Here is a 26457-nt window from a genome sequence, read left to right as displayed (position 1 = left end):
AAAACATCTGGCAGAAAATTCTAACATTCTGTCAGATCTGTTTTGGCATCTATTGATTGTCTTTTTAAATTCAGTTTGATATCTCCTTGTCCAACAATGGTGCTTTGCTAGAGGTGCTTTGATTATGTCTTTTTTTTTTTTTTCCATATAAGGGAATTAAGGTTCAGATGGCCCTAAAAGAGAACTTTCAAAATGGGACTTGGACCTGAAACCAGAGTACAAGTATGTCTGATATCAAAGCCAGGCTCTTAAGCTCTCAAATTATAGAAAAATATAGAATGAAATTATAGAAAAATATGTATAGTGAAATTCTATTTTTATAAGAAAAAAATGTACAGCTAGATATGAATTTCTGGCATAGAAAAAGGTTAAGAATAGCTTTCAAAATTTTAGCTGGCATTTTTAATGAATATAATATTTAGATGATTTCCATTTTTGTCTTCTGTGTTTTAAATTATCTTCAATAATCTCAATTTAATCACCTGTCCATTTTATGATTTTGAATAAAGCCCTGAATACCTTGCATATTTGTTTTTAAACTAATTTAAAGTTGCGTTTTTTGAGGTTTTGTTTCTCATATGAATCGTCACAAATTATGTACACTAAAAGCAATTTATTTAAATGTTAAAAAATACAAAATTACTCTTCACTTTTAGACTCTTACTTGCAGGAAGGAGATTTAATGTATTTTTGTTAAGGCAGAAAACTCATTTTCTGTTATTTTTCTCATAGTCTTTTATATCAATTTTGTTTATAATTAAGTTATTTAAAATTTAAATCAGATTATTTTCAAACCAGCACTTTTTAGTAGTGAAAATAATTGAATCTATTCCATGACCCCTCCATTCTCTCATCCTCTCCTTTCCTCCTCTATCATATTTAAAGTAGCAACAAAAACCTTGGGAATGATAATGTATTTTTGTCTAATAGACTTGAGTGACATGGTATATTTTCATACCATGTTGCCATGACTACCAAACCCTTGAGCTCATCTTCATTTAAATATGTTCACTGTTAAATTAGAGATGTAGCTTAAGCAATTTGGGATACTCTATAATTTTTGTTTGAAACATTGGTTTTACGGTAAGTCTCAAGTTCATCCTGTCGGTGAGAATAATGCTAGCATGTTGCTGGTTGGAGAGCATCTATTCTGTTTCATAATTCTTCCAAAGGCAGTTAAAAAGAGAAGGCCAATGCTTGTGTAGGAGAGATTTTCAAGATCTATCTAGGAATTTGCCACCTAGGTACAGAGCAAAATTTATGAATGTTGTGAAATAAATGAGAAAGCTTTTCCTAAATTACAGGATGTCTGCATTGACACCAGAACTTCTTTAAAAATACCCACAACCCCACACCAGAATACTTGAAAACCTTCAAAGGACAACAAAGGTCTTTTCCTGGCTGATTTAGAAATGCTTGTCTAGATAGAGCCCCTTTCAGCCCCGCTCTGGGGGAAGGTGTGATTTTTGCACATAGGAGAGAGCCCACACGGACTTGCTACTCAGGGGTGAATTTTGCAGAGAAGGAAAGCAGTGGACCTAAGTGAAAAATAGTCCCCAAAAATTTACATTTGGCTATCTCTTTTCCAGAAGCCTTACGTATTAGATAATGAAGGTACGAATTATTCTGTGCGTGTGTGCATGTGTCAGAATAAGCACGGTATAGGAACAGTACATAATTCTGCATAACTCTGCATGCTCCAGATTGCTTAAATACTACTTTTTTTTTTTTGAAAACATGACTAGATTTGAGGAGGACTCTGATGTTATTGAAATACTGTTCTAACTGAAAACAAAAACAAAATCTTTAAGTAACAGTATAACAAAGAGAAAAAAATTGGTTGATCCTGATTCTTAGACTTGATCTTTAAAATGATACTTCTTTAAATAATAATAATATATATTATAATATAATAATATGTAATATATATAATATTATTGTTATATTATATATATTACATATTATTATATATAATAATAAAAATGCAACAAATATATCTAGATTCTTCTAATGGTGACTCAGATAGTAATTCACAGGAATTACTAAAAATTGCTAAATTTTCTAATATTATATTTTATTCTCTGACTACTAAAAACCTATTAAGATGAGGTTTTTGCCTAGGTGAAAACTGTAAGATCGAATTCTAAATAACTATAAAACTATAATGCCCAGTAAATAATTGTGGATAAATATACTGGGAGGGATGGCATTCAGCATACGTTTTTATTAGTAAACCTAATTCTGCATAAAGTATTAAAAGTTTTTATTAAAATGAGCTGTTCATAAATCCTAATGCACTGTCAAATCTTCCTGCCTCCAGTTTCTCTCAAAACAGAATACTAAACATAATTAACAAGTCAAAACAGGGAAAGAATTCTAATAATCCTTCACTTTGAATTCCAGGGTCACAAACTCACAGTCACTACTTATTGCAAATGACCCCTGGTCTTATTTTGGATTTCAGTAAAGCAAACCAATAACAAATAAATGAAAAGTGACCTTTTCATTTAAGTGAAGCAGGTAGAGGAAAATATTTAACAGGTTTAAGAAAGCAAACAAAAGTGTATGAACTTACTTGGCTTAAATTTCCCTGAGACAATCCTTGTCTGCTTAGCCTTTTCTTCTAAGGAGAAAAATTAGCTTAAGGAGCAGTAGTTTGGGGTTACTGAGCACTTGCTACATTGCTTTAGAATTTTCCAGTGGTGTTCCACCGTACAGAATAAAATCCAAATTCTTTCTCTGGGCCCCCACCTCTCTGTCTGACTCATATTCCACCTCTTGTGCATCATTTTCTATTTTCTAACCATAGCAGCCTGTTACTATTTCTCAGATATACTAAGCTCATTCATGCCTCAGGGTCTTTGGATCTGCTTAAGATACTCTTCCTCAGATCTTCATGGCTCTTCAATCAAATGTTACCTTTCAGGTCTTTCCTGAGCTTCCCTGTGAAGGTATCCCTGTCAGATGCCCTAAAAATTATTTTAATAGTTCATTTGTGTATTTAGTTAATGTTTGTTTTCTGTTGAGGCTATTTTTTTCTGTTTAGTCTAACTAGAATAATGGACAAGCTTCTTTTAGAACCATGCCTAGAACTGTGTCTGACACCTATTATGTGCCCAATAATATTTATGGACCAAATGACCCTTGGGTTTTTCAAAAGTAGGTTCTGTGAAATCTAATTTTGTCTAAGAACTTACATTTGCATGATCATTTTACAACTTGTGAAGATTTCCATGTACAATATCTCACCATATTCTTAGACCTTTATACACTCTGAGGGAATTAAGATGAGATGATATTGTCCTCCTATCCAATTTAGAGTAGAAAGTGGCCACACTGTGACTCACATCCAGATTTAAGTGTTGTGGTTGACCCTGATATTATGTCCTGCACTGTCATTTCTCCATTTTTTTGTGAGCCTCAGGTGGCTGGGATTAAAGGATGGGACAGCAACACACACATCACAGATGGCCACGTGGACTCTGCTCACCAGTCTACCCACATTTGGCTTCAGTGCTACCTGATTTGACCACCAAGCTGTTGCTACCACCAGTAGGTACAAAGTCACTTTTTCTTCCTTGCATATTAATTCTGCTTAGAATAAAGGAAAATGAATGCTATTGCTTAAAGCCACTGGATCTTTATTGGTGTTAAAAAAAAATCACCATGAAAATGTCTATCACACCCTAGGAGAACAATCAAGACTTATCAGAGAAGGTATTTTGCCTGAAATATGAAGATTTTCTTTTTTGACTCATGGAATCTTTGGACTAGAAGTGAGCTTTTTTTAAAAAGGTGAGGAAAATAAAGAACAGAAAGGCATAGTGATCCGTAAAATCTCACTGAACTACTTAGTGGTGGAGCTAGGACTGAATGATGATTGTTGCCCTTCCAGGCCTGGCAGTGTGTAGGATTTATGCCCCTTTTGAAATTAAATTAGACACTGGGTAATTTGCAGGGCTCCATCAGTATGATGATACCCAGGGATGTGTACTGAGTAAATACACGTATATCATTGATTTACTTGACAAATGTTTACTCCATGCCCATGTTATTGTAGGCTTGAGTCTAGACATAAGGGGCCTAATGGAGAAAACGAGGGCAAGTCTCTCTTCAAGAGCTCATGGTCAAACGGGGAGATGAGCCCATGTGAAATGTGCAATTTTGATACACAGCATTAGGTGCTATCATGAACACAAGCACTGGGGAACACAGAGGTGTGGCAGCTAATCCAGATGGTAGCAGCGGAGAAGAGTTCCTGAAACATAGTTTCCAAGCTAAGATCTAAAGGATGAGAAAGAAATCTTTGTGTGAAGAGGGACGATGTTCAGGTAGAGAGGAGCGTGCACATCACTGTGGATGCATTAGTGGATCTTCCCATCCACCATGACCAAAACACAAAAGTAAAATCACAATTATCCTTAGTCCTCTGGATCTTTCTAAATGCATCTCCTTGTGAAGAATCACACACAGTACTCCAATACCTGGATTACCTCAGATGTGTTTTCCTCTGAACAATCACTTTATAACAGATTCAACACCCTGGCAAAGTGGGCTATGGTGAGACCCTACTGGCTGGAAGTGCAGAGGGCCAGGGCTTTATGAGCTTTGAAGAAGGCCAGGTTCACATTTTGTCTAGATCACTTACACCGATCTCGGAAAATCTTCAGTGTCGACCACCACTGCGTAATTTAAAATCAACATATTAAGGTGGCACTGAGCCTGATGATATCAGTACATTGTCACAAATGACCAAGAGAGTTTTATTCTTGGGCTAACTGCCTTGAGACCCTTCCTACTGGGTTTTTACTTTTTTATTTTATTTTTTTTTTTAAGATTTTATTTATTTATTTGTCAGAGAGAGAGAGAGAGTGAGCACAGCCAGACAGAGTGGCAGAGGAAGAAGCAGGCTCCCTGCGGAGCAAGGAGCCCGATGCGGGACTTGATCCCAGGACGCTGGGATCATGACCTGAGCCTAAGGCAGCTGCTTAACCAACTGAGCCGCCCAGGCGTCCTCCTACTTGGTTTTTAAATACACGAACTGATTAATTGTAGTGCTGACTCTAAGTAGCACTTTTTGGCTTAGAAGGACTTCCAGCAAATGCATTGAACCCATCGGGCGTGCTTCTCCTCTGCAACAAGCCTACCCTGCCCTCTGGCAGTTTTCCCGAGCCTGGAAAATCCAAATGAAAGGTGTTCCATTCAGTCACACGGATAGTTTGGAGACTCTATGCCCTAAGAGGGAATAGCCCGAGTCTGAGATCTCTTGCGTGAACCTCAGCAGATGGCTTTCCAGATGTTTTTCCTGGCTAACAGCTACTATCACTTTGACTTTGCAGAGGTGACCAGGGTTTGTCCCTGGTCTTTCAAATAAAATTCTACAAAAATTCTGCATAAAGGAGTAAAAGTACTGCTACTTGTAAATATTACAGTTACAGTTGCTTAACAGGATTTTTTAAAAATGGAATTTTAAAAGCTTTAGATTTGCTTTCCAGACTTTAGTCTTGAAAATGACCCAGTTCAACATTTGACATTCCCCAATTCAAGACAATTCTTAGAATGTTAGAGCTGAATGGGGCCTGGGAGATGATTTCGTCTAGTCCCTACTTTATAAATGAGGAAACTCAGACCCACACACGCAGGGTGACATTCATAAAGTCTGTGGCTCATTGGCAAAGACTTTATGAATGTCACCCAGGCTTAGAATCCAGTTTTTTTGTGGTAGTTTGATGAATGTATAAAGATTCTGCTTCAAGTTTATTTTGACTAAGTGCTTATTTTACTCTCCCCCTTACACCTATGGTCCATGTCCTCTTAAATTCCTTCTATTTCTTTGGTGCCCCTCTCTCTATATTTTCTCCAGAATTTGTGATTAATGAAGTTCAGTCAAATGGAATAACCCTAATATAAACCAGAAAATATCATTATTGGTTATTTGATAGATACCAAGTCCATTTCTATGTAAATCAATTACATTCATAGTATATAATGAAATAAAGAAAATCCTATGGTCCAGTGGGTCTGATCTTCAGTTAGTGAAAAGCACTGTGGTTACTGTTTAAATGTTAATACTACTGTGCCAAGGTTTTCACACCTATCTTTGTATTTAATGTTTATGGTGAAGCATAGAGGTAAGTAAGGTTACCCTTACCATACACTGTAATGAACTGATGCTCAGAAATATTAAATAAATTGCTGCAGTTGCACCACTAAAAAGTTGCAGAGCCTGTCTGGAACCACAGCCCTTCATGGAGACTCTTGAGAAGCCCATGAGCTGCCTTGTGAATCTTCTCCCAGAGGGTCAACAAAATTCATGGAATAGTGAGAGGGTTGGGAGGTGTTTTGCAAAAGAGATGGTTTCCCAGACTATTTGGGTCATTAAAACAGAGAGAAAAATCATCTGACTCAAACTCTGCTTTATCCAGCAGAAAGTGCCAATGTAAAAAACATTTTTGGCATAGTGGGAAAACACTGCACTTGGTGGCTGCAATTTCACTCCTTGAAAGCCAAATGCTGTGTTGGGGTTCATATTTCCACAGCACGTGGCCCGCTCCCCAGCTGTGTGCTTGCCACAGTGCAGGTGTCTAGACCTCCTCTCCTCATTTTCATTCCATTTGCTACCTACCCTCATTTCTGGTTACTCAGGTCTCTCTTGTTTATGTCATAGCCCTCGGTGTCATGTTTGGTGCCTTTAGGTTAAACAACAGTAACAACCTTGCGATTATTAATCTTAAAATTAATTACTTAGCTTTAGAATTTTTATAGGATTGAAAACAATTAGAGAAAAAAATAAAGCACTTTATTTCTACATATTAGATCAGATTTCTGCAAATATGTACAATTTACTTTGCACTGTATTTCATATATTTTATTTTACCAGAGGTATAATGAGAAACACTTCTTAACATTTTCAATTTGTGGAAAGAAGTAACTATGCACCAATAATCAGGGAAGATATGAGAAATGTCTCCACGTGTGCATTCGAGCTCTGCCCCTGACATTTTCTACAGCCTCAGTTTAGGCAAATCCCTTCACCTCTCAAGATACCTATTTCACTCACTAAAAATCACATTCATCAAAAAAATAAAAATCACATGAATCATAAATACCTAGTTCTTTCACAATCCATAAATTTGGAGGATATTGGAAAAATACTTAAACAACATTAAAATATGTAAGATAAAAATGGAGCGAATAGGCTTTCAATTCCCCCACCTCCCCCCACCCCTTTAAAAATATCCTCATCCTGTGACCCAAATGCTTTGGAGACCTGGTTATTTAGTTATAAAACCAGAAGAAAGGTTGCCTTCCTGCCTGTTCCCAAGCAACATGCAAAACACTATCAAGTCTGCTGTGTGCTTCTGAGAGCACACAAAGTGCCATCCCCCTACAACCCCTCCCTCACCCCCTTTTACTTTCACTCTCTGTGTTTTGAAATATGTATTTCTGAATTGAAACACAAAACATCTAAACAGATTGACTTGCTGTGAATAACTTTTTACACATCAGCCTCCTTTTTTTTTTTTTTAAAGATTTTATTTATTTATTTGAGAGAGAGACAGGGAGAGAGAGCATGAGCGAGGAGAAGGTCAGAGGGAGAAGCAGACTCCCCGCGGAGCTGGGAGCCCAATGCGGGACTGAATCCTGGGACTCCGGGATCATGACCTGAGCCGAAGGCAGTCGTCCAACCAACTGAGCCACCCAGGCACCCAAGCCTCCTTAACTGAAGAAACAGAAATACCTTCTTCCTGAGTTTTTTACAATATGGCAACTCTAAATCACGAATGCTTATATATAAATCTATTCTCTGCATCCAAAAAAAGGCTTAGCTTCCTATATGATATTTGTCATTTACAAAATATTTATGTAAAACTAATTCTTCATTAAAAGTTTGTATTTGAAATGAATTACCAGAGTGAGAAAAGAAAGCAATTAGCATTTAGAAAATGCCAGGTCCAAGGTTTCACCAAAGAGCAGAGGAGAAAAAAAAGGTAATTTGGACATTTATATGGTTTATTAAGTAGAACGAACTCATATGCTTATGAATTAGCAAGACCAACCTCAGAAAATATATTCCATCAATAAAAGGAAACTAAAAAGAAATATATGCTACTTGCCACAAGGGAAGTGATAAAGGATACTCAGTTTAATAGAAAGCTGAGATACTTTTAAAAAACAGCTTCTCCCCCCAAGATAAATATGAAAGTTAAAAATAACTAACATTTACTGAGCATTTAACATACATTTACTGAGCCACTCATTGAGTCAAGCATTTTAAAGATCTTGAGTTAGCGACAATTATAATCGGGTTTTACAGGTGAGAAAGGCAGTGCTCAGAGATGATGGGTAACTTTGTTCAGAGTCATCCAGCTATTCAAAGGCAGAATCGCAGCTGCTGGAGCCTGAGACCCATGGTCATAACTACAGGAAGATCTGACATTTCAAGCTCAGGAAAACTCTTGAAGAATTCTACAGAGGAAAGGTACCTGCGTGGCTCAGTCAGTTAAGTGTCCAAGTCTTGGTTTTGGCTTGGGTCATGATCTCATATTTAAGTGTCCAAGTCTTGGTTTTGGCTTGGGTCATGATCTCAGTGTCATGGGATCGAGCCCTGCATTGGGCTTCATGTCAGCATGGAGTCTACTTAAGATTCTCTCACTCTGTCTCCCTCTGCCCCTCCTGCTCATGCTGTTTCTCTGTAAAATAAATAAATAAGATTTTAAAAAAAAGTTCTACATAGGCCTCATTTAAGAAGACAGATTGGGAAGAAAGAAGTAATTGCATTAGTGGGTATGTAGAAGAATGAGTAGAAAAAGGCTGGAAATGTTTGAAATGATACACAATAGATAAAAAATTTAAAAATAAGTATTTGGAAAAGCAGAAATATAATCATTCTTATGAATATATATCCCCATAAGAATATATAAAAATATATATTTTATGAATTCCTATGAATGAAACTGTTCAAAAGGCACAAACTTCTTAGAAATAGTAAGTTATGGGGATATAATGTACAGCATGGTGACTATAGTTAATAATGCTGTGTTGTATATTTGAAAATTGCTAAGGGAGTAGATCTTAACAGTCCTCATCACAAGAAAGGAAAGACTAACTAAGTGTGGTGATGGAGGTTAACCAGACTCACTGTTGTGATCGTTTCACAATATATACATATATTGAATCATTACATTATACTCCTGAAGCTAATAATATATACCAGTCATATCCCAATTAAAAAAAAAAGAAATAAAAAAAGATATAGAGAGCCCTGCCCCCCAAAGGACATTGATTCCTTATTTTACCTTTTTTTTTTTTTTAAATGCTTAGCATGGAGCCCAATGCAGGGCTTGAACTCACAACCTCAAGATCAACACCTGAGCTGAGATCAAAAGTTGGATGGTTAACAGACGGCTCCCCAGGGACCCCGATTCCATATTTTAGGATGGGGGAAAAATCACTTAATATAGCAACACAAAAACTATGTATCACACATTCCTTATTTAATGAAGATGCTGAACATATTAACATAAAGTTGGTTCAGGAAACAATTATAAATCTACTAATTGAATTACTTTAAATATTTTCCATTTCTGCTACCATTTGAGCTGCATGGTGCTGTACTGTGGTCTAACACTGTTAGTTTTAGTCATTTATGAGAAAGTAATGAAAGCGGGGGAAAAAGAAAAATTGTTCTAGGAAGGCCAATAAACAATACATGAATTTTTTAGTTAAACTCTCTCACGTGGAGAAAAAACTCATTTTGATTCTTTCAACAGCGTATTTTGAGGTTTATCGACAGAAGCTTCAGGGAGTTGCTGGTGTAGAAGATAGAGAATGTAAGAAAAATAAAAAAAGAAGGTGTGGTAATCTGATCAAGCTAACTTTCTAAATTCGGATTGTGGTGTTTCCACTTCCTAGTCAGAAACAGACTTGGAAAAGTTGTTTAGTTTTTTGGGGGGTAGGGCTCAGTTTCCTCCTCTGTAAAATGGTGACACTATTAATACTTATATCATCAGGTTATAATAAGAAAGACTTGTGTTACAACAGGAAAGGGATTAGAAAAGCCCCTCGTCCATTGCAAGCCATCAGCCCATGTCAGCTGCCTTTATGAAAACTGTGATGGGTGGCAGAACAGAGGGCAATGGGGACACAAAGGATGAAGAGGTTGATAATCTTGCTGTGTGAAGGAAACATCTTAGAGAGATGATTGCCCTTAGAAGATGGGGGTCTGGGCACAGTGCCTGGCCCTTCCCTAGTTCAAACCAGAGCAGAACTGCTTTTATCACTTTCTTCCATTGTATTTTCATGTAAGATTTTTGTTTGAAGAAAAAGATCTGCTCCTTAAAAATTATTGGCATTTTAAAAAAATACTTTATTTATTTTTAAAAGTTTTTATTTATTTATTTGACAGACAGATCACAGGTAGGCAGAGAGGCAGGCAGAAAGAGAGGAAGGGAAGCAGGCTCCATGCTGAGCAGAGAGCCTGATGCAGGATGTGAGCTGAAGGCAGAGGCTTTAACCCACTAAGCCACCCAGGCTCCCCCCAAATTATTAGCATTTTAACAAAAAGATTCACCGAAGCTTCTGATCAGGAAGAAATATGATCGGATCTGACTTTTGGAATAACATTGGGAATACAAAGCTTACACATCACTTACAACATAAGTAGAAACTGTTCTAAATATTGTATAGATATTAATTGATGGAAGTTGGGGAGGAGGCTATGAAAAAGCTAGACAAGGGATTTTCCCAACAACTGAGCACCTTTAGCACTGAGAGGCCTTATATATTCAAGTTGTAAACAAGCTTTTCACTATCAGTACTATCTGCGTCCTCTAAAAATTACATTTTTTTCTTCACATAGTTGTGAGAACAAACTTTTAAAGAGTTTGGGATTTTTTTTTTCACTACTTCACATGTTGGGCTTGTTAAGCATTATTCTGCTGGACATGAAGTCAGTATTGGCATAGTTTAGGCATTCCCAGGATGGGGGTGGGGCAGAAGTAGTGAATGATCACATCCTGTGATGAGAGCCAGGCCCAACCCTCAAACAGCATCGGTACCACCCCTTAGTGGGTGTTCAGGGAACCTCTGCCAATGCTTTGGATTGTCATGAAGACAGGGGGCTGCTGGAATTTAGTGGGCGGAGGCCAGGTACGCTAGACACCCTATCATTTACAGAGCAGTTGCCCATCTTACAAGACTGTCATTTATGCATGAACGTCAAACACCTGCAGAAGCCTGTAACCTAACACTTTTATACAAGGTAAAACGCATAGCATTTTTGGCACAGTTTTAATATACACTGAATTTTATCCGGAATGGAACTACTGTGTGTATGGAGGAAAAATGATTTTGTTCAGGTTTTTAATTTGCCAGGAGTTGTTCACTGTTTTGGAAAATAGCATCACAAGGCAGTAACACTGCTCTTGGCATTTGAGTTTCCAATCCACTCACCTGTATCCGTCAGCCTTTGTAGCTGCCACCTTCACCATGAGCCCACGGTGAGTCTACCTTGGGAGACATGCAAGTGTTTGATTACTTCATTATGTCACCCACTGAAGTTGGGCTTCAGGGCATTTATATATTTCCCCTTTATATCTAGGGCATTGTATTTGTTTCTTTGAGAGATAGTCTGTGCAGGGAGGTTATACTGAAATTTCTTTGAGGCAAATAAAGATGTCTCATAAAATATTTGCTATAAAAATGGAGCTTGGAGTATGACAGGATTGAGGGTCAACGTGTCAGAGTAACACAACAGCATTTTCAAACCACTCAGTTTCTCTTACACTATACTGGATCGGGAATCAATTTCATTTCTTGATTTGACTTTAACTGTTCCAAGCAGAGGCCATTTTTATTCACATGCTGTGAGGATATAGTGTTCCAAAAGCAAGAAGAGCCTTGTGTGCGTGCCACACAAAGCCCCAGTCATCAATGTGCAGGGGGTTCACCGGGCAGGTCCACACCACCATCCTGGGCAAGATGCTTGAGGTTATAGTATGTCTGCAATTTGGGAAAATACACTTCCAGCCTCAGCTCCCATACTAAGCTGCTTGTTTTGACATGCAGTCAGAAGTAATTCAGAAAGTGATATATTATAACTCTGCCTTTTAGTATGGGAGGCAGTTGATTCTTAATAATTTGGTAATATACTCTGTGTACATATAATAACAAAAATGCAATGACTCATTATATTCCAAATTTACCATCACAAACAGTCAAAACACTAAGTCTTCTAAAAAAATGTAATTTCTTAAAAAAAAACCAGACAAATCTTGATTTTCTTCTCTGATCTTTCACCTCTTTGGGCTGATATTTTCATCAAATTGTGTCAGTTTATCAGTAATGCATTTGCCAGCATATCATTCACAAATGTCCAAAGCAAAATGTGGTAGACTCTTTTGAGTCAACCTGGGTCTATATAACTTTGAAGAAATTGAACTCAGCATGGACTATTTGGTTACTTCATGTGCTTTATAGTTATTATTTGAAAAAAGCTTCTCTAGAGGCTGCCATCAAAATATTTTTTAGTCCAGATGTGGCCCCATGTTAACTGATCATTTTATATTACAAGTACATTTCTAAGTATTAGTCTTTGCTGACATAAAATAAATTGGAACGTTTCTTAATTTTTTGTAAAGAAAATGAAGAAAAGATGTGTATTTATAATGGGATAGGAAGCAGGGCGAGGGAGAGATATAAGCCATGCTTTCTACTCATTAACTTTCCATTCATAAACTAAGATAAATTCTTACTTTATAACTCTAATGGGTATTTCTGAACAGCTTGTTGGCAGGCACCATCTCAACAACAAGTAAAAATATTTGATTCACAGTTCTAGAGGCCCTGAATATGAATGTAAATTTCCTTCCTCTTTTAACACCAATATTAGTTACATCAATATATACTAAATCCTGGTAATTGGTAGTTCATGTGGATCCTGAGACCACTTATTGCTATTTACTGCAGCTGTGTCTTTAATTAAAACAATAATTTCCATGAATAGGTAGAATAGCAAAGCTTAATTCAGGACTAGTTAATATCTAACTTCTAATTTACCTATTAGGATTAATCATGCAAAGCAAGTGTTACAATAATCCGTCGTTATTTTTTAACTTTTGTTCAGCAGTGCAATAAGGGGGACACATTTTCTGATCATCCAGGGGTCCTCAGAAACGGTTCACCCCAAAAGGCTTTCCTAGATAACTAACTAGATCATGATATCTAATTACATTCTAATTATATTCTAAAAATCTAACTAGATAATTCTGAAGTGGATTATTCTTGTAGCTATTAAGAATTCTAACTGGACAATTTGGTATCTTGAAAAAAAATATTTGTTAGACCCTTTCTGGATTCTCAATACAAGGATTTCTGTCTTGGTTCTAGAAATATGTATTTAGAAAATATTCATTCACTATGAGCAAGACAGTGTGCAAGGTGCTAATTTTGTTCAAGAAGATCCCTAAGTGCTGGGTTTATTGGGAGGAAATGGGAGGGATTACAGAACGTAATCTGAGAACAACAGTTCCTCTGTCTCAGGATCACAGACTCTAGCAAGTTTTACTCTAATCTCCAATAGGAATTAGTATCAGTTTCTCTTATTTTAGGATCTAATTATTTTCTGCCTGGGATAGCACTTTTTCTATCTTTCAGTTTTCTTTGTACTTTACATTAATAAATACTTATTTAACCACTTATTGAAAGCCTGCTTTTTTTTTTCATTCATTTCCCTCTTTCCCTTTCATACTAAGTCATCACTTAGTTCATGAAGCATTTTTTTTTAAAGATTTTATTTATTTATTTGACAGAGATCACAAGTAGGCAGTGAAGCAGGTAGAGAGAGAAGAGGAAGCAGGCTCCCTGCTGAGCAGAGAGCCCGATGCAGGGCTCGATCCCAAGACCTCGAGACCATGACCTGAGCTGAAGGCAGAGGCTCAACCCACTGAGCCATCTAGGCGCCCCCCATGAAGCATTGTTTGAGGTCTTCCAATACAAAGAGATCTTTCCCCCTAGATGCTCCAGACATCCTCCCGTGTCTCTTTACAGGAATCACCTTATTTGATCTAGTTTTCTAATTCTTTATGTATGTGTATTTCCCAAATGCTAACTGTTATGCTCCTGAGGGCTGGGCTTCTTTTATTGTGTACCTTTATTAGAACATTTTATAAGAACCAACCAAATATACCAAAGAAAGTGTGATATTTATATAGGCACGATTAAATTAGTAGACATTTTTGGTGCAACAGCTTCCAAAATTCCTCTGAGAACTTTAGGCACATCCACGTAGTGACATTTATGGCATGTGTTTTCATTGGTTGGAACCTATGACTTACCAGCTCTTGAGCAGTTTGAATACTGCCACATATAGATCAACTCTTGTTTTAGTGTCAAGTCACAGGTCTCTTTCCCCACTATGACAGTTGAGAAAAATACAGAAAAGAAACGAAGACCCCGTTTTCTCCGTAGGGTTAAATGAATAAAAACAGATTATAATGACTCCAACACCAAGGGATTTCATGAAAAAAATCTCTCAGGGAAAAAAAAAAAAGAGAGACAACAACAACAAAAAACAGACTCTTAACTACAGAGAACAGATGGTTGGTTACCAGAGGGCAGGTAGGTAAAGAAAGGTGTGAATAGGTAATGGGGAATAAGAGGACACTTACCTTGAAGAGCACCAAGTAATATATGGAACTGCTGAGTCACTGTATTGTATACCCAAAACTACACACACACACACACACACACACACACACATTGTTAACTACACTGGAATTTTTTTAAAAAATTGATTAAAGTCAAGAACAGATTAAAAAAAAAAGTAAAAACCTCTCAGTTGAACAAATAGAGCACTGAAGAAAATATGCTCATAGAGAAGTTGAGATTTGTGGAAATATGCTCATAGAGAAGTTGAGAGAAGTTGGGGCAATGTATCTGTTTTGGGGCCATTACATATTTGATGGTCATTCTTACAAGAAGGTAATTCTGAGATGTATATAATTTCCTTTCCAACACTGTCTAAAAACGAAAATAATGTTTAATATAGAAGCCCCCCTTTGAAAAGAAATGTTGCACTTATACCATTTTTTAAAAAGAAACAGAAATGTACTCTTATAGTTGTCACAAACCTCCTCTGAATGTACATTCTTCTTTACATGGGGAGTTTACATTGAGAAACATATAGAGATATTTTAAAATATATTTTTATATCATCTCAAGAAGTTTTTGAACTATTTCTTTCACACAACAACAACAAAAAAGACCATATTGCTTTTACCTTTGAAGACAATGAAGATATATATAGTTTGATTCTAAAGTCATTATTAACAAAAAAAACTTCAATAAGAAATTTGGAACACAATGGGATAGTCCAGTCTGTGTTAATTTGGCTGAACCACAGTGTGTCCAGAGATTTGGTCAAACATTATTCTGGTGTGTTTGTGAGGGTAATTTTGGATGAGAACATCATTTAATCTATAGACTAGTAAAGCAGATTACCTCCCTACTGTGGATGGTACTCAGCCAATCAGCTAAAGGCCTGAATAGAATCAAAAAGACCAACCTTCTCTCAAGTAAGAGGGGACCCCTTCTGCCAGATGGCTTGAGTTGGGACACTTATCTTTTCCTGCATTTGGATCATATTAGTAATAAATTAGCTATCCTCTCACAGTGTGTTTTTCAATAAATAAAATATTTAAGCTCCATCCCTTTTCCTCAACTTGATTCAAGTGATAATAATCTAATCATTTGCATTTCTCCACAAAATTTATATCCACTTCAGAAATACGATGATTTAGAAAACATTGAATACATTTCATATTTCATAATGAGAAATTCTTTGAATTATAAATTATTCCTCTTCATGACTGATTGCTGTTTTTTAGGGTAATAAGGTTTAAAAACAGACCATATCAAATACAATTTGAAACTCCATCCTTCAAAAAAAACTGAGTGTCAAGAAATCCTGAAACCTCCTGGTCTTCGAATTTATACTTTGAAAATTATTTTTATTTTCATACCTACTACTTATTTTTATAATATAGATCAGGCTCATATATATCAACAGCCTTTATTAGGCTTTTGTGATATAATAGGAGATCAAATAGTAAAAAATCTTTGTCTTCATTGAATTTTATTTTTGTTCTTGGGAGGAGTGGAGAATACAAACCAAAACAAAAAGAAATTAATATATTAGAAAGACACATGTTATGGGGAAAAACAAACAAATAAAAAACAGAGAAGGAGAAGGGTAGTGGCACGAGATAACAAGTTTAAATATTGGAGGAAACCCCACTGGAACAGTGACATTAAAGCAGATTTGAAGGAAATGAGGAAATGCATATATAGTCCTTGGAAAAGGACTGCAGGCAAAAATGCCAGCAGGTATAAAATGCCTGAGATAGAGCTGGTGATTTCAGAACACTGAGGAGACCAATGGAGCTGGAGTGGAGTGACCAAGGTGGAGAGGAAGAGATGAAACCAGAGAGATGGTACCTTTAGTAAGAGGGGAGCCACTGAAGTGCTTTGCACAGAGGATTTCCATAATCTCCATGACAGTTAACAGGATTGCTCTGTTACAATGAAGAGAATGAACATTCAGGGGCAAGAAGGAAGCAAGGAGACTAGTAAATGCACTAGTGTAATAATTCATATGAAAGAGGATTCCATTCCATGTTAGTTAGCATTGACTGTTAGCATTGACCGCTGCAGGGGATGAGTTACTTGGTTTTTCATACTATAGCTTAGGAACAGTACTTTTCTTAGGCAATGTCTTGGAGATTACTTTCTCTATGTGCAAAATGAATGCAGTTTTTTTTTGGACATATTTTTAAAACAGTTATTTTAAAAAGAAACCATGAGCAATCATGGTATGATAGCGAGGTACTGTATTACTAAAGAATACTAAAGAATAAGGCCATTTATAACAAAGAGATGTATTTCTGGGGAAGCATCTGGGTGACAGATATTTTCATGTGGATGGAAGCGAAACACTAATGGGGTAGGAGTAACCTTATTTTAATAACATTTTCATTTGAATAATACGATTTCCTTCTTTGTCTTCATTCTTTATGGAAAAGTTTTAATTTTTTACTGCCTCTTTAAAATATATATATAGGATCAAAACTGTCTATGATGAGTAACACCGACTTGGTGCACTTTTGGCTGTTTCCTCACATATCTGAAAGTTTCAGTTTCTCCCTTACAGAAATTGTGTGAGAGGGAGAAAAGTATATGCCATCATCCTGCCTGTCTTCAAACCCACCCTCGAAACTAAATTATCTCATAATGTAGTTTCATGTTGCAATTTTGTATTCACAAGCTGAAAGCATTGGTTTTACTGGTTTTATAGAAGTCCCAGCTAGTCCATCCTTTGGTTTTATTTGATCATCATAATTATATGGGTATGAACAAATTCTGAAAATATCTGACATTTTCCTTCCAGGGCATCTCTAGCTTAAAAAAGAGCACTCTAAAACAATCGTTCTCAACCAGCTCAATTTGGGGCCCCAGGGGACCTCTGGCAATGTCAGGAGACATTTTTGACTGTTACTTTTGTAGAGAAGGTACTTCTAGCACCTAGTGGCTAAGATGTTCTGCCAAACATCCTACAGATCACTGGATAGGTCTCGGCGGCATGGTCCCAAATGTCAGTAGCAGAGAGACTGAGAAATCCTGCTGGAGAACAACAGCTTAGAAGCACCTAAATGGGGTGAATGGCATTCCAAGCAGACAGACCTTTTCATCCGTTTGAAGAAATCAAACTGTGCAGATTGGTCCTCCTGGGGCTAGAGAGAGTTACCATAGAGGAACTCAAGCAGCAGTTCAGCCCCTGCCATCGTATATTATAGAGAATTGCTTTGGAGTTTAATGAAACACAAAGAGCTATAAAAGCATCTTAATAAAATACTAGTGAGATTTCACACATTGTAATTGAGGGATAAGAGGGTGACAACATTACTTCCCAGATTTAAAGGAATATTTTCCCACCTATTCAATTAATTTCTTTTGTAGCTTGAATGATGATGGTGAATGTCCATTCTGCATTGATAATCTAAGCTCCATTGCATGATGAGGAAAATCCAGAGAGTATAGCCTCTCCTTCTTTCTCTTCCTTCCAGTTGATCAAACACATCTGAAGACTACAAATTGCATTAACAACGACAAACTATCAGGAAAAATTCTTCAAAGGCTATTTATCAAATCTGTAAATGTGATGGAGAAATCCAGGAAATTCCCCCTCATTATGTTATTTCATCAATTGTCAGGTGCACATATTTTCACTTTTTAACATTTCTGAAACAAAGTGTACCTTACAAGTGCAAAGCGTCCTGCAGTCACATTTAGCCGGGGAATTGTCATGCTTTAGTTGCATAAAGATCTTCTGATAAGATAATGTTACCATCAGTGTTTCCTTTTTCAATAAAATAAGGGTAGGTCCCTAGAAGTCTGCTAACAGAGGCATAGCCAACACCTTTTGGCCACATGGAAACTTACATGAATAGTAAAAAGAAGATCCAGACCCTCACAAATTGTATTTTGAAAGATTTTTCATTGCTATTAATTCACACAGTTTCCTTCATGAATTATTCTAGAAATAGTATGCGAGCAATTAGAATATGGAAAGTACTCGGGCTTCTGAGACCAGAAAAGTCAAATCACAATAATAAAATGTTCTCTCAAGATACCACAGGAACTGTAAATAAAGAACAGCAGGCTTGTTCCTTCTACTGAATCTCAATTGAATGTATCTGAATTGTATCAAATTTTTCCCTGACCTACTGGACGTTTGTGATCCCTCAAAACACAGGCCAGGTATACTCCATGGTACCCACCGTTACTCCCATATAGTAGAGAACCACACAAGTAAGAGAGAAAACAAAACAACATTAGAGGCAGTGTCCCGTAATAACGTCCAGGGTTTGAACTTTTGTTATGACTTAGGAAGAGCTATAAGAAAAGAAAGGTCCAAATGGTCAAGTGACAAAATGTACTTCTCAAAATGCTGCCCAAACTTCAAATTTCCCTGTGGAAGAGCATTGCTATGTTTATGAAATGTCACTTAGCTTACAAATAGGAGGACCTTCTACCTGGAAATGGGCCAATGATATGGAGGGCAGTGGTGTGCCAAGGGCTTTTTCCAAAAAATAACTTTCTTCAGAAAGACCAGACTCAGAGCAAGACAGACTTCCTGATAAAAATTAGAATTGGGTACCACTCACTTATGGAATTGAAGAACCATCACTACTAGTCAGTATTCACAAGAAAGAGCAGCTGAGGCTCTGATTCTAGGATAGGACTGAATTTTTTTCTCCACTGTAGGGAGAAGAGAGGAGATTATCTTCCTCTGAAATGCCCCAAGACTTAATTATTGGTGATCTGGTAGGCTTATCAGCTTATTAGTGTGTCCCTGTAGAAGAGCCCTCACCTAAGCAATGCACATCAGACTACAAAGGTATTTTCCACTTGGAGAGGTTAAAATGTTCTCTTCAGAAATGGTCCTTTGCCTTTACCATAAGCTGGGAAGAGAGCAAGAACCCGGCACAAGTGCACTTTCCAGTGTCTGCATCACTGCCTTACAATCCACCAAAAACATTATTTTGCTTTACATTTTTTTCCTGCATCTGTACAATTGTGCAAATGTCTATGGAACCAACGTCTTCTAGATAGTGTTGAAGAAATAAGTAAAATAAATATTCTACAGTTGGTACAAGAAAATTTCTAATATGCATAGTTTCAATTTTTAAATTTTCCCTTGTGGTTTATTTTGACAAAATTCCAATACTTTCATCTCTTATGATTTCAATATTGAAATTTTCATCTGATTCGTCACTTGTCAAAAGTCTACTTATACATATTGAACTACACTGTAGTACTTGCATTGCACCTTTAAGCCAAAGAACAGCAGAACAACTGTTGACAATGGCCAAAAATTAAAATATTAAAAAAATAAATTATAGACAAAAAAACATATGGAACTAGCCTAGGATGCTTTATTAAAAAAAAAAAGATTTTATTTATGTATTTGAGAGAGAGAGAATGAGAGAGAAAGAGAGTATGAGAAGGGGGAGGGTCAGAGGGAGAAGAAGACTCCCTGCCTAGGAGGGAGCCTGATGTGGCACTAGATCCCAGGACTCCAGGATCATGACCTGAGCCGAAGGCACTCAGCCAACTGAGCCACCCAAGCGCCCTAGGATGCTTTTCTAATTAAGGCTCTTATACCAGTTTCACAATTTCAACCATTTAGATATACCTTTTGTCCCCATCTCTGATTTGGTTCTTTTGTTCTCCTAAATTGCAATCAAGTTCTAAATCATAGAATTATAGATTTTTCAAAATGAAACATAGCAAGCAATTGAATACTAGTGATAAAAAATAAATAAAATAAGAAAAAATGGTGTGAGTCTTATATCTACAACTCTAGGAGAAAATTTGGAAAACTAGTTTAAAAAGTGAATTAGGAAGCGCCTGGTGGCTCAGTAGGCTGAGCCTCTCTGCTCAGCGGAGAGCCTGCTTCTCCCTCTCCCTCTGTCTCCCTCTCTGCCTACTTGTGATCTCTCTATCAAATAAATAAATAAATGAATCTTTTTTTTTTTTTTAGTGAATTAGAATTTATTGCTCCTTAGCAACACTTTTATAATATTATAATAGATTTACAGAGCTGGGTGGACTTTCAGGATCATCTCATTCACATTGACAGCAAAATGACAGCAGCCACTCAGGTTTTATTTAAGTGCCTCAAATCTCTGTACCTCTCTGTGGAGGAATCTGCTTCATACTTCCCACAGGCAAATGCCTTCTCTTAAGATGAAATATATTAGTCTATTCCTACACTTTGTAAGTGATGTGCTGGTAAATGTTTAACAAGCATTAGTCCATGAGAAATAAAACCCTTGATTTATAGCATATGTTGATTCCATGGTGTAAATACTAATGCCAGGTCCTATGACAGTGGAGTTCTAAAGAGATGCTCATAATCTATTCTCATAAGCAAAACAGTCGTTCCCTTCGTAACTTTGATGAGGTTATCCTATCAAAGGTCAACCCCTCAGCTTTAGTTCTAAATCCAATTCCATCTTATTCTCTCAAAACTTCACTTACAGCTAAACCTCCTTTCTCCTAAATCATCAATTTATCCACTTCTGGAGTCAAGTTATTACAATCATCTAACATGGTACGCATGATCACAGCACTTTTTTTTTTTTTAATTCTTTAAGTAGGACTTATTACTATTTGGTAGTTTTCCTTTTATGTTTAGATTTTTAATTATATTTATATTCTGTCTCCCTCAATTGGAATGGGAGCCTTACAAGTTTAGGATCCTTTTTTATTTTCTAAATCTTGCCCACAAGCTTATCACCAGGGCCTAAAATAGTTTCAGCCACATTATACAAACTCAAAAAATAGCAATTTATGGAAACAACAGGAAACTTCACTGTATAGCTTTGGGGCTTTGATAGCACTTAATTGTTAGAAATTTCCTCTCTGGGGTGCCTGGGTGGCTCAGCAGGTTAAAGCCTCTGACTTCGGCTCAGGTCATGATCCCAGGGTCCTGGGATTGAGCCCCACGTCGGGCTCTCCGCTTGGCAGGGAGCCTGCTTCCCCCCCAACCCCGCCTGTCTCTCTGCCTACTTGTGATCTCTGTCAAATAAATAAATAAAATCTTTTTTTTAAAAAAGAAAGAAATTTCCTCTTCATGGGGTACCTGGTTGGCTCAGTGGGTTAGGCATCTGCCTTCGACTCAGGTCATGATCCCAGATCAAGCCCCTTATAGGGCTCCCTTCTCGGCAGGGAAGTCTGCCTCTCCTTCTCCATCTCCCTCTTCACCTGTTCATGCTCTCTCTCACTCTTTCTCTCTCAAATAAATAAATAAAATCTTACCAAAAAAATTTTTCCTCTTTACGTTGGTGGGGATGAGCCTTCTAATTCTACTTGCTGATCTTAGCTATGCACTGATTATTTAAGTTTGTGTGATTGTGTATGCATGGATCATCAAAATATTTTAATCATTTACCTGAAGGCATCATATCAGTTTGAAAGTAATAAAATACATGCTTACTTATTCTTATACACACATATAAAGTACACCACACTATTTTAAATTGCTATTTATTGGTAAATGTCCTGGCCACGAATGTTAAGGAAGTGTTCTAAAAACCCTGATAGTGTTCCTTGGTTATAACTCTTGGTAAGTGAGTCATAAGATATTTGTCCAAGTTTAATATATATTTTCACACTGTAGACAAAATTTAACTGATAAAAATTTTATATGAATTCTAAGCAGATGGTCTTTCTCCAACCTTTTTGGAAGCAGATGACTATGCAACTCATCAAGATGATCCCTGTTCCCTTCTTGCTGTAGACACACGCTGGCCTGCATCTTTCAGCATCCATACTGCCCTTCTCGGGCTGTTGTGCAGGCTTCCCCACCCTAGACCACCCCTTACATAATAGTGACCTTTCAGGTTTCTTCCCTGGGTTCTCTCCTTTTTTCTCTCTGCATACTCTCTCCTCCTGATCTCAGCCAGTCCTGATGTTTCAAAGATTGAAAACTGACAATTCCCCAAGATTACTCTCCAGCCCAAATGTGTCTCTTGAGCTGTGAAATTTGCAGACTCAGTTGTCCACCCAACATCTCCATTTAAATATTCCAAACTGAACAATCGTCCTCCTGTTCTACCGAAGCATGCTTCTATCTACCAACTTTGGCTATCTCAATGAATGAAACCACCCTCCATCCTGCTGGAAAATCATTTTCCCCCCTATCATAGATCTTTATCGTACTTATTCTGAGTTACCCTTTCTTACCTCCCTCATGAGAGGGTGAGCTCCATCCTCTTCACTGTGGTATCTCCAGCACCCAGCGCTGTACTTAACAAATACAGGTTCTCAGTAAGCATTTATTAGAGCTCATTTTTCTTTAACGTATTAAAGAAAAGATCTACGGATTTTAGGCTTCCATCCCTCTCTAAAATCCAGACAGTACATCTATTAGAGAAGTGCCAAAACTGAGTATTTATTAAGGGAATGTGGTCAAATTCTGTATAGATTATACACCATAATCAGTTCTCCCTTTGCTGCACCAACAATAAGAATCAGGATGGCTAATCCAGTATAAGTCACAACTTTCAAATATGCCAGTTCAATGCCTGAATGCCTTGTCATTATTCTCATTTTTGATGCCTTTTTCTTGGCAATTACATGCTTGAAGCACAACACACTGAAGTACAATTCTTTTTCCTTAATATCATAGAGGTTTAAATTTAAGTTCCTTAGAATTTTAAGGGAAATGCATATAGAAGAGGACTGAAAAAGCTGTTAATACTTCACAAGCAAATTCAACTCTGCTAAGTGCAATTCCAAAAGAAAAGAAAAGTCAGACCATGAAAATTTCTCTATTTGACAATGAGCCTTATACTTATATTTGTTGTGGTTACTTTGCTTGATTTTTCTCTTCGTCATAAGGTCTCCATGGGCCCACTGTGTGATTAGACCTATGTGCTGAACCATGGGCAAGACCTTCGAGTGATTACTCTCTCAAATTCAAACTGGGGTCCACTATAACCTGGAGAGGACGCCATTTGGTTGGGGAAATTATGGTAAGTGGGTTGTCAGTCTGAAGATCTTTACTGTTATAGAAAACCCAACATTCTTCCCTCACATAAATCTAGAAAGTGTCTATGGGATGGGAATGGAGGAAGACAGCAGGGTTATCTAAGTCCACTAGACTGCCATTATCATATCTAAACTTACAGTGAAATTCACTGTCTGTGTTATCAGGGGGACAGGAGCTCCAGAGTGGCTGCCCCAATATAGGGAATCTTTCTAAAATGAGTAATGTATTTATATGAATGGAAATGTTAATAGTGTGTGAGCATGGATATTTATACACTCAGGCATTTTCATTACTTTGCTGACATTTGATCAGATATTTAGAAGTCTTTGGAATGACTAACTCACAAACCTACATTGTCGATTTTCACAAGTACTAGACAATATAAAATCAGTCTTAATAACAGCTTTGACAGGATTTAATAAAGCAGACAAAGAAAACTTGTAATTTGCACAGGCTAATTTACACATATGTATAACTGAGAAATGATTTTGGAAGATGTTAGCTTCCCATCTGTACCACGCAGAGAAAAAAATGGAAAAAAATGATTTACCAACTGTCAATAAACAATTTTAAATGTATTCTCATGTTCTCATCCCAAAATAAAATTTCACTGCCCAAAATATATTTTCTGAACTCCTTCGCTAAGGTGGTATTTTGTTTCCATGTGCTTCTATAATTTCTAGACATGTGTCACAATTATGTTGATTTTCAGGACCTAAATTACTATTTTTTTTAAGACTGAATAATCAGATTTAGTCAGTGTAGTTTGTGGTTGAGAAACAAAAGACAATGATTTGGCCAGGTCAAATGCATGGGATACTTCTTGACTTTTAGTTTTCTTGTGAATTTTTGATGGCTCACCTTCTTCCATTGATTTTATAATTTCTACTCTCCTGAGTTATAGTATGAAGTCATAATACACACCAGCCTGCCTTAGGTTTGAATGTTGAGATTTCTAGATTACAGAGCTAAGTAGTCTTTGTTAGTCTTCTTGCTTGTTTTAAACTCTAAGTTAAAAACGTATATAGAATCAATCATTCGGTAGCATTCAAATGGGTCTTGTGTATCTCATTGAGTATGGTAAAGTTTTTTAGGATTAAGTAAGTTTGAATAAGATATTAGCATAAGCCTCTGGGTAAGAAATATAGTTCCAGATATATATGACAGAATACTGTTTCCAAGGATAGGAACCAATTTCTTTTGCCTTCCTTTGTTCATGGAATTTGTTCACCATTCTACTATGGCAGTCTTCTCTTATTCTCCCCAGACAATTAGAGGCACTAATCACTGATTTACTGGGTAGTTACTTGGGGCTGAAGGAAAATGACAGATGCCATTACAGGACCTGAGAGTAAAAAAAAAAAAAAATAACAAAATCTTAAGTTAAAAAAGGGAAAAAAAATTGGTCTAGGTAGAAGAGAGGAAATTGTGATGTAGACTTGTAGAGTCAGTTCCCACTGACTCAGTTTTTAGTTCCCACTTCTAGCTCATTCCTGGACTGGGAGAGGTAGGACAGAGAGAGACTAGTAAAGATTTCCCAGGGTCAGACCTCAGAGTTCAGCTGGAAAAGCCAGCATTACAACTTGCCAACAGAGCAGAAGCTGGTAATAAGGAGCTATATGGTTTGTTCTTGTCTGTTCTATTTGACGAGGTTAATACAGCTAGTATTGTTATTATTTCTTTTTTTTTTAAGATTTTTTATGTATTTATTTGACAGAGAGAAATCACAAGTAGATGGAGAGGCAGGCAGAGAGAGAGAGGGAAGCAGGCTCCCTGCTGCGCAGAGAGCCCGATGCGGGACTCGATCCCAGGACCCTGAGATCATGACCTGAGCCGAAGGCAGCGGCTCAACCCACTGAGCCACCCAGGCGCCCCTGTTACTATTTCTTAAATGTCATGTAGTCTACATGAGTTATGAGAAGCAAGTCATTTAATCCTCACAAGAATCCTGTAATAAGTACTATTATTATTACTTCCGTTTTATGAAAAGGGAAACAGAGGCACAACTTGTGAAATGTCTAAGATCACACAACCAGTAAGTGCTGAAGCCAGGATGCCCACCAGCCAAACTAACTCTGGAGACCATATCTTTGACTACCACTTACTGCCCATCCAAGTAACCAGCCCGTGCATCACCTGTTTTTTGTCCAGCAGGAGTGCTACCCAAGAACTTGCCCACCAACCCTACAGACAAATGATTAAGTCTTAAGTTGTATTTACGGTCTATAGATAGCGCTCATTTCAGTGGCTCAGGATAATCACTCAAAAGCCCCCAAGAATGCATGGCGGGGTCGGTGGGAAGCTGGGGGTGGTGAAGAACTGGGCAAGGAGGGACTAGAGGGAGCCAGCTGATGAATCCCACAAGGGCAATGGAAGCAGTGGCACACACAGATTTTGGCTACTCAAATAGTTTCAATACTTTCATTCATGTAATTTCAAGGAGACTCTCGCATCAGCTCTCAATACTGCATAAAAGTGTTGGTCAGCCACGGGGACAAAGGAGGCTGAGCCAATCACATCTCCTGTGAATCACCTGGAAGAGCATGTGAGACACTGGGGAGGGAAGCGGAGGCTGCTGACTTATAAAGCCTTTGTATTTCAGAAGCTTGATAACTCTGTAATTCCAGAGAGATATTGCTGTTCTTTCTGTAGTTTCTATCTTTTAATGTTGGCAGCTCAACCAGGTTCTGGGATGCTGCAGTAAAGCTACTTATTAAAAAATAATTAACAGTGAGATCACCATGAGTGAGGCTGGGTTTTAACAAAAGAGCTCATGGAATTTTCAGAGTTTTAAAATTGCTATATGTGAGCCTGAAGACTAAAATTAGCAACAATGAATA

At 37.2% G+C, this 26457-nt stretch overlaps 1 protein-coding gene across 2 annotated transcripts in view; it reads right to left on the bottom strand.

Moving 5' to 3' along the window:
• Window positions 1-26457, bottom strand: part of B3GALT1 (beta-1,3-galactosyltransferase 1) — a 343150-nt gene that overhangs the window by 170928 nt on the left and 145765 nt on the right. Inside the window, exon 1 of one of the 2 annotated variants that reach the window (XM_044242260.1) lies at window positions 11455-11500. The exons of the other annotated variant lie outside the window; for it this stretch is intronic. The gene's annotated coding sequence lies outside the window, so the exon portion shown is untranslated. Of the gene's footprint in view, window positions 1-11454; window positions 11501-26457 lie in introns of those variants that run through there. 2 annotated transcript variants of the gene reach the window in all.

The sequence above is a fragment of the Neovison vison genome, chromosome 3 (genome assembly GCF_020171115.1).
Source record: "Neovison vison isolate M4711 chromosome 3, ASM_NN_V1, whole genome shotgun sequence".
NCBI lineage: Eukaryota > Metazoa > Chordata > Mammalia > Carnivora > Mustelidae > Neogale > Neogale vison.
The sequence above is the reverse complement of the archived record's forward strand: the minus strand, read 5'-3'. Positions and strand labels throughout refer to the sequence as shown.